The sequence below is a fragment of the Bidens hawaiensis genome, unplaced genomic scaffold (genome assembly GCF_021521415.1).
Source record: "Bidens hawaiensis isolate Kalapana, Puna unplaced genomic scaffold, B.hawaiensis_p1.1 tig00072347_1, whole genome shotgun sequence".
In the NCBI taxonomy this organism is placed as follows: Eukaryota; Viridiplantae; Streptophyta; class Magnoliopsida; order Asterales; family Asteraceae; genus Bidens; species Bidens hawaiensis.
The window spans coordinates 32108-42382 of NW_027502658.1; the positions used below are offsets into that span (position 1 = coordinate 32108).

At 35.0% G+C, this 10275-nt stretch overlaps 1 long non-coding RNA gene across 1 annotated transcript; it reads right to left on the reverse strand.

Moving 5' to 3' along the window:
• Positions 1–6781: 6781 nt before the first annotated feature.
• On the reverse strand, positions 6782–7396 carry LOC143605981 (uncharacterized). The gene is made up of 2 exons (XR_013148655.1): positions 7054–7396; positions 6782–6973 (listed from the first exon to the last, which is right to left on the reverse strand). It is a non-coding gene; the product is annotated as an uncharacterized LOC143605981 (long non-coding RNA).
• Between the last annotated feature and the right edge of the window lie 2879 nt (positions 7397–10275).

Below are 10275 nucleotides of genomic sequence, written 5' to 3' on the forward strand. Positions count from 1 at the left end.
ATATTTAGCAAATACTATGTTACAACTACTTTTAAATTGATAAAAAAATAATACGAACTTTATATAATATATCTAATAATAACAAGTGATATAGTATAGGTTTATTTCTATTTGAGGTATTGTTTTTTTTTTTTCACAAAATAGAATATACTTTATAGATTTATTTAGAAGCTGGAGTGTAAATAAGTCGAGCCGTTTGTAAATAATTACCTAAAGATTAGTGTGATAACGACGAGCTTAAGATTGGCTATTGTGAGCATAAACAAACATGTTAATTTTATGCATTAGTTAATATTTTAATAAAATAATTAATGTAGTGTTGATATGATATCATATAATTTAGTTAATATGATATAAATAATATAATCTAATATATATCATATCATAACATAGTATAACATAACATAATAAATTACTAATAATTGTATTGTATAATATGATATAATATAATATAATATATCACAACATATTATACATTTTACATATTAAAATTTAATTCACAATATAGTCCAAATGAATAGAGAGAAGACCATAATAGTCAAAAAGTGATTAAAATTCCCAAAATAGTCCATGGAAACTTATCTGCAGTGTGACATTGGTACTCGTGACGTGAGTTTTGTGAACCACTCACAGATTGACACGTGTAAAAAACGTGAAAGTTTCAACGAAATCTGTTTTCGCCGAGAGTTTTAAACCCCAAATCATTTTCTTAGAAATTCATCTCCTCCAACGCATTTCAGGTGAATTTCATCATTTTTTGCATAAAAGAAGAGTTGTCAGAAAATATGGATTTTGTTACAAATTATTTAAGTTCGATAGTTTTTAGATGAAAGTTATCTTTTTTTTTTGCATAAAAAGAATAGTTGTATATAAAACTTTTTTGAAATCATATCCACCACCCACCACCACCACCCACCGCCCACCGACATCATCAACCACCACCGCCCACCGCCATCATCCACCACCACCACCACCCACCGCCATCATCGACCACCACCACCACCACCCACCGCCATCGTCGACCACCACCACCCACCGCCATCATCCACCACCACCACCCACCGCCATCATTGGGAAATTATCGTTTTTTTTACCTTTTTGAAAATCATCTAACAAGACTAAATTTATTGGAAAAGTATCGTTTTTTTGCAACTTTTTGAAATTTCTCGTATGAGACGAAATTCACCAGAAATACGTCGGAGGAGATGAATTTCTGAGAAAATGATTTTGGGTTGAAAACTCTCGGCGAAAACAAATTTGGTTGAAACTTTCACGTTCCTTTACACGTGTCAGATTGTGATTGGCTACTCAAATCTCACATCACGAATACCAATGTCACGTCCCGTATAAGTTTCCATGGACTATTTTGGGAATTTTAATCACTTTTCGACTATTATGGTCTTCTCTCTTTTCATTTGGACTATTTTGAGAATTATTCCTAAAATTTATTATAGGTATAATACAAAAGAGGCAGATATAAAAATATGTAAAACAAATTTTAATCTTCAGTTGTAATATGTATAAAAACAAATTTTCATAATTGTAACAATAAATTTATATAACTATAATTTTGGGTAAACTCTGCATCATGGTATAAATTGGTTGTGGCTTAATGGTAGAGCACTCACTTTACTAGTGAGAGATAGGGGGTTCAAACCTCACTGCCACCAATTTATATGGGAGATATGAGGGATGACTTTGGCTTGCCAGAATTCAAGTCCTAATCTCACCCGGTTTTACCGGCTCCTCGCTGTCGTGCCGTTTGGCGGGCGTGGGGGTCGGGTTTTATCCGGTGAATCCCTCAATAGGTGGACCGCTAGGGGCTCGTCCGTCCGGACTAGTGGCTGGCTCGGGCTAACTTTAGCCAATGGGAACCGCGTACGGAATACCCGACGTTACTTAGTTGGCCGTTAAAAAAAAATTCAGCATCATGGTTTTGTACATTGTGCTTTGTGTTGTGTACATTTTTTTGAAAGCTTCAGGTGTCGTTTCATTAGTTTAGGTTGTGGTACTTTGTTTTGTGATGTGTTGGCTGTTGCAACCTGTCATTGGCTTTACACGTGAGAAATTTTGAAAATATGTGTACTATTAATCTGTATTCAACGTATTATTGTTCAGACATACATTATACACAATAGGAATTTTTTACATATATACATATATACAGATAGTCTCTCCATCTCTCTCATATCTATCTACAATCAAGTCTCTCTCTTCAAATATGGATTCATCGGACATTCACCGTCACAAACCTATATCCGGTAACTCACCTCCCTCCTCCACCATCTAACACAGAAAGAAAGAAGACCATCCATCGTTTTTCCGGTGATGGAAAATTGATCCACCTTCAATTGAAGAAGACCCACTTCGTCTCTTTACCCCAAACATTATCGCCAATCGAATAACTGCTACCGCCGATGTCGGCTGCTAGACACCTGTGTTAAACGTCTCCGTCGACTAACGTCCGGTTTAGGTCATGATGGTGGTGGTATTCATTCCAGCGACACCGCTCGGATTTACGGGACCCATTTGTTTTCGGTTTGTCCGGGAAAACAATATAGACCGACAAAATTTCGTTGTGGGGTTGATTTTGGGCTCCGGCACCGACTATGACGTGAGTGTTGATAATCAGTTCTCATCAACTTCTCACATCACAGGCTGGATGGTGGTGATGTTTTATGGGAGGCAGTGCTCACGGTGGCTGCTTCACAATAGCGAAAGTCTCATATTAATCCTTCGCATTCGCCGGAAACCTACTAACTAACTTTTACGAGAGGGGAAAACTTTGATCAAGGATTCAACATTTCCGAAAACCTAGGATATATTTTAGACTATCCACCATCACAACCCAAACCAACCAAATCATTTATTAAAAAACTAATTTATTTCTCTTCCACCTATACAACCCAACCCAATTCAATATTTCACTCACTATCACAACCCAACCTAAACCAATATTTTATTAAAAAAATATGCTTCATTTTTTATCAAATTTATATCAAAATATTTAATATTTTTTTATAAATAAAACCATGCTGTTACATTTTTTTAAAAAATGTTAAAAATTGTAATTTTTATGAAAAACCCAAGTTAGATATAAAAGTTTGGTTGCAAACTTGAGAACAACCTAGGTTGCAACCGGTTGTGGACAAAAATGAATTTACAATTATTTAATTAAAATGTTTTTTTGTCATTTTGTGCCACCTTGCAACCGGTTGTAAGAAATGGTCACCATAGTGGATGGTCTTAGTAGTTGTTTTAGTTCAAAAAAGGATGTGGCGCATATAAAAAGTTGAAATTTTGAAATAGTTGCTAGCCTGCAATAGCTTTTTCTTCATTTTGTATTTTGTTTTCTTTTTATTTAATCTTTATTATTGGTTTTTATCTAAGCTTTTCTAGTCTTTGAAGAATAGAGATCAGAACAAGAAGCGTCTAAAATCTAAAGGGAATAGAGTTTGTTAGATGTTTCACAAATGAATCTTTGAACATGGTTCTTTTTTTCTATAGTTATGATTTGAATCTAATGCGTGTATATGCAATGTCTATGTTTGTTACATGGTTATACACTCCTACGCACTGTCTATGTTTGTTACATGGTTATACACTCCTACACCCGCAACTCAGGGTCCTAACCCTAGTTTACATATAAAAATGACTACATTACTCTTAAATAATATTAATATAAATAAAAAGTTAAAAAAATAGTTGTTAAAGAGTTTTAAAGTTCTTAGTATATTTAGATGTTCTGAAATGAACCACGTTGAATGTAACAACTAACTATATTAACTTTAATACATGTCATTTTTTTAACTAAATAATAATTTAAACGATAAATACTTTTAAATATTTATCTAGTATAAAAACACAAATAAACTATTAGTATTAATATTATATTTATACATAACATAATTAAAATAAAAACACAACAATAAAAGTAGTCATCATTGTGTACATTAGCATTCCAAATATGCTATATATATCAAATGCGAGGGAATGTTGGTATGCGTTTAAGGTTAGAAGGTTGGATTGTTAAACTCGAACATAATTGAAATATTTATTTGTGTCAAAAGCATCAACCTTAACCTATTGACCTAAAATTGTGTATCCCGTCCCCAACACGTTTAACCAATTTGTATGAACGTTTCAAAGGGTTAATGGTTTAGCGACAATAATCAAATAGTAAACACGCTAACTTGGCTAATTTATTGTAATATACGGGTTAACTGGGTCGACCATTCTAATTAAAGGTACCAAGCACCTAGTAATCAAAAGGGTTAGACATGATCACCCAAAACCTGATTATTTTTGTGTCATTTTGAAAATGAAAATTATCACCCTTAAGGTGATAATTTGTATCAAGTACCTAGTAATCAAAAGGGTTAGACAGAGGCTGACGGCTGTGGCAGCGGCGGCGACAGTGACAAACTGATGACAGATCTGTTCAGAGTGATGCGTATGTTTATGTTTGTGAGTTGTGGAGTTGTGTTTAAGCATGAAATAGGATAAAATTTGGGGAAACCCTATGGCGACGATAAGTCGCTGCCATAGGTATAACAAAAGTAAAAAATAAATCATAATTAAACTAATACGAAAATATTATAATCTATAGAGATGAAAAGTCGTCGCAACATGGTTTTACTCAAATAAAAGAAAAGTTAAACTAAAAGGGAAAATAACTATAGAGACGATTAGTCGTCGCTATAGGATTTTCGTTTGGTACTATCATTTTGGATCTCCCGCTCAACCCTATGTTAACGATTAGTCGTTGCTATAGGCTACATCGTGGACAAAATTTTGTCATGCTCTTTGGCAATGACAAGTCGTCGCTATAGGTGATCTATAGCAACGAAAAATGTCGTCTCTATAGGGTTCGTCATATCAGAACAAATTTCTTGAAGTGTTAAGAGTAAGCCACACATTTACCCAAAAATGAAGTACCGTTTATGGTTTAGGCTTTCATCCGTTTGCTATTCAAGACCGAACCCAAAATAGGGGTACCCGCTTACATATACATACACCCATAAACATGTTATAAGCTAGAGGATCATAAAATATACATACATACATACATACGTAAGCTCATGTAGCAATCCAATGATCACAACCTCTTTAGTACAATAACATACATAAAATGCGATAATTCAAAGACTGAAACAATGATCAAACAAAAAAAAAACCGAAAAGGGTTCTAAACTTCTAATTACTGATAACTTACAACATTAGAATGCCTAGATAACTTATAATACTATTCATCATTACACACTTCACCAATACCATGAACCTACTCAAGCCATCCAACCACCATGCATGTGACAAGCGTGATATCATCATCTATACCCGGACCAATATCAGCCAAAGACGGTAAACCATCAATCAGCTGAAGTTTCAGTCTCCGGGATAGTTTTCCTCACTAAGATTTCCATATAGTTGTTTGTAGTGAAGGCGACTTGAGTGGTCCAATAGTCCACTGGGCATCAAGCTGAAGGAAATGGCTCATGGTCTAGTTGGGCATAACTGAACCCGGTTTCTTCGGCTACCAATGAACAGATTATCATCAAATATTGTATCAGGAGTTACCTGCCCTTCAATTGTCACCTCACCATCGTAACTTACTGTCCACTCGACTTCATCTAATGCAATCATAAAAAAAATTCATTAAGATAGTTGCATTTTTGGATATAACAACTTCGACACGTTACTTATTAGTCGTCACTTGTCCAAATATTAAAACAACTTCAAAGACTACCAGCATATCATTTTACTTCGCCGATTATAGTAAAAGAACTTGTTGGAAATGTGTAAAAGTACAAAATGACCCTATGATTAAAATGAAAAAGATGTCCGGCATTATGAGTCTTTCTTGACAAGTCTTTTTATCGAAACTGGATAACGAAACCAAACTTATATTTGTGTAACCTCAAAATTTGTTACAATATTTGGGTTACGTACTTCTTGACTGCACAAAAACTACATAGCAAGTTTTGTTAACATAATTTCTTCAATATTCGGGTGACCTACACATATGCTATCCTTTTTCTGATCATTAAAGTAGGTTATTATCAAAACACTTGGATTATTAAACACTGTTTATTAAACAATGTTTCTTGTCAATTCAGTTCACAAAACCACCTTAAAGCCTTTATTGTCAAATCATAATAGTAATCATAATGCAAAAAGTGAGACTTACTTTCACAAACCGAACTTGTGGCAACTCAACCAGAACCTGTAGTGACGGTTATTAGCCTCTAGCTCAACTACATTCGCAAGACGGCCTGGTGCATTTGCTGCAGCTCCAGACAGTATCACACTAGGTTTTGTTAACACTACTAGAAAAATAGGCATTTGCGACGATATTTTCGGTCAGAAAGCGGTTGCAATAGCTCTGTTGCGACCATTTTGCAACCGAAAATGCTGTCGGAAAAACACAGTCCGCAACTGCTCTGTTGCGACCATTTTCACCGTTGCAGTCGCAAATTTTGCAACCACTTCTGTCGTCGCAAAACTGGCGACCGGTTTTGCCCGTCGCAATTTTCTAACTCTTGTTGCAGTCGCAAATCCTCTGACCCCAGTTTCGGTCGCAAATCTACTAACCCTTGTTGCGGTCGCAAATCTTGCAACCACTTCTGTTGCGGTCGCAAAGCTTCTGACCACTGTCGCAGTCGCAAATCTTGCGACCACTTCTGCCCACTGCCACCACTTTTTTCAACCAACTTGCAACTGCTGGCTTGCTTCGGATATTATTTACAATATTTTCACACACATAAATATTTACAAAATCATATAAATATAGATGCAAACACAAATATAACTAAAAATTCTATCAAAGATGTTAAATGATATCAAAATGTTATTCGAATTCTAGAAACCGATAAAAAAAACATGTTATTCTAAATCAAAAACCAAAAATAACATACTTCTGAATATCAGCCAATTGCAAACTTCTTGAACAGCTACATGGATCCAATTCAAATATCTGCAAGTATAATTGCATTTTAAATACTTACATTTTTAATATTGGATTAAAGATTAATATATTTCTAGGGTGAACGATACCTTTATATAAGAAACATAGTTGATGGTGTTATTTATATAACCCTTGTGTCTCTTCAAGCATTGATCCAGTTGTCACTCCCATAAACCTTTTTAAGTTCTCACCTTCATAACACCATATATTTATAAATACAAGGGTTAATATATTAGCATGAAATATAAGTATAGCTTCAAACATTTAGCTTGAAGTACTCACAACATGTTTATAGGCCGTACAGAGTGATTCTATGGTTCTCATGTCCAAAGAACGAATGCATTTCATAAATCATAAATTTGTATTTTAGAATATAACGTGCGACAAGTATAAAAATACTTACAAATCAAAGATGCTTTGAAAACTGACCTCAGCAACTGCTCTGGATTATTTGCATATCTTCAAATGATTTATTATTGTTATTATTATTATTATTATTATTATTATTATTATTTTAAATTGTAACAGTTCATGCGCATAAACCTAAATCAAAGAAAATGTTTTGGTACCTAAATATATATGCAAACTGGTCAATATAAACAATGATTTCACGTGCAGGCTTTTGACCCAAGGCCACATGACCTTGATTGATCACTTACTTTGAATCACATAACTCAATTAGGGGCTTATTAATGATCAATTCGGGTTATGATGTTGATGTATCTCTATGGCTAGAGTTGAGTACCCTGCAACACATTCTGCTTATCTATATCTATACTATATATAAAGAATGAGTGAGGGATCTCTTAAATTTTAAGATGTATCAAACTTGTTGCTTTAAGTACAAACCATAAAGCATATGATTAACACATTTTAGGGGCAATTTTGTCTTTTAGCAAAAATAATGTACGCCTGATGCTAATTTATTCGATAATAATTACAAATTTGGTCCTTTCACTATAATTATATTTTGTTAGTTTGTAGAATGCTTACATATATACCCCTTATTTTAAACCAACTACCCCCATGACGTTTAAACGCTTATAACTTTTTCACACGTTAATAATATTTAAAAGGCATTATATCATAAAAACGAGTATTTTATTCTCTTTATTTTGAGTATGGTATTGCTATACTTTTTTTCATTTTGAAAACTTAACGTGTTACATCATCCTACTCATCTGCGTGCATACTAAAAGTCAGCTACGCTGAGTGAGTTCTAGTTAATCATACAACATACAACATATTCATAAATACATACTTTCATACGTACCCAATGCTTTCATACTTTCGTTTATACATACTTACTTACTTACTCTTTTCCTTTCATATTCATACCTTACGTTATAAAGGACATTTCGCCCGATAACCCTTCGCCTATATTATTAGGGTATGCAACCCTTTTTAACCTTCGCATATATTTTTAGGGTATGCAACCCTTTAACCTTCGCATATTTTACTAGGGTATGCAACCCTTTAACCTTCGCATATATTATTAGGGTATGCAACCCTTTAACTTTCGCATATATTATTAGGGTATGCAACCCTTTAACCTTACCTTACCTTTCATTATCATCACCACTATCATATCCATACATTTAATATCATACATATCATAGTCGTACATACTTCCTTATTCACATACACATAACATACATACTACACTATACTTGCCTTAACGATACGTGCAATACCCGAAGGTCGTTCACAGTACTGTCAAGCATACATTCGTAACAATCACATTTATCATTAAGACATACACTTACCATTTAAGGTAAGTGTATTAACATTCACATCGAGTATGCAAACAGCCCTGAAAACATAACAAGGGAAGTGGGGCTAGAAACTCACCTGAAGTCGGTTACGTTCACCGTTTATGGTAATCCCTTTCTTGAGTTGCACACGACTAACTGTATAACAATTACACGTATCAATTAACTAACATCACCCATATCGTCTTCATAGTTCAATTATTACCCCCAACGAACAGGGGTCCGGGGGCAGCGCCTCTGGCAGCGGGGTTCTAGGGGCGGCAGCCCCTAGCGGGGTCTAAGGGGCAGAGCCCCTGGCTGGGGTTAAGCTGCCAGGTCAGCTTGAAAAAATTTTATTTTCATTAACTATCTTAACACATTTTTTCACTATGATTTTAATTCATTTCTCAACGAGCTTAACTTTTGGCGAACTTAATATTAAGCGAATTTAACATTAAGCAAACTTATTATCTTAGTGAACTTATCATTTAAGCGAACTTAATCTCCGGTGAAGTTAAGCATTCAGCGAACTTAGCTCATGCGAAGTTAGCATTGAACGAACTTATCACCAGGCGAACTTACTCAGCGAACTTGCTTGGCGAACTTGTGCAGCGACCTTAGCTGCAGGCGAAGTTGCCCAGCCGCAACCACTGTTCACCTCTAATTCCCCCATAATCATCTCCGTTTAACGCGAAATCCATGGATATGGTATTTAACTAACCCGCGACTATTCCTATGGGTCGTTTTTGGTTAAGATTTGACCCGAAAATACGTAAAGTTTGGACCTTTAAGTTCAAAAACGTTCAATACTAGGTTTAAGGGTTTCATTAATCGAGCCGTTTCCATTTTCGGGTTCATCACACTCGCATTTAATATCAAGTTTACAACTTTATGTTTCGTTTATACTCGATCTATTCTAGACTCAAGTTTCAAGGCTAACCGTTCATAAAAACGTAAACTTTAAAGGTATAAAAGACATACCTTTACGCGTTTTGAGGTTACGGTTTAGTTTGGTTATGAGCTCTTGGTCTTGAATCTATCTTGTATCACGAGAATCTAACAAGAATCGAGGCTTGCTTGGCTTGGATCTCACCTTCACTCTCTCGGCCGAATATGGTGGTGTAAGATGTGTGTGTTTTTGGAGTGTGTAGAGATTAGGATGGAAAGAAATGAGGATTTAGGGTTTTAGGGTGGTTTAGGAGGATATTTATATCCCCTAAAGCCTATGGACCTAAGGCCCATTCCCTTTAATCCATCTTAATTAATCCAAGTTCATGATCTTTTCTTGTCTAATATAAATTAATCATTTAACACACGACAACTTAACACGACTTTTCTTTATTTAATATTAAAATATTTAGGATGTTACACACCGACACCCTGATTGCGCGGCGTACAGTCGTTTGACGTGCTTCCTAACACCGTACAACCGATTGAGCTTTCAATGCCGCATTATGAGCATATTATCGTCGGGTTACGCGCATACTGTTGTGAAGTCACGCACTTACTAAAACAATAACACAGTTGTGCGTTCGATGTCATTCTGCTTATAGATACAAG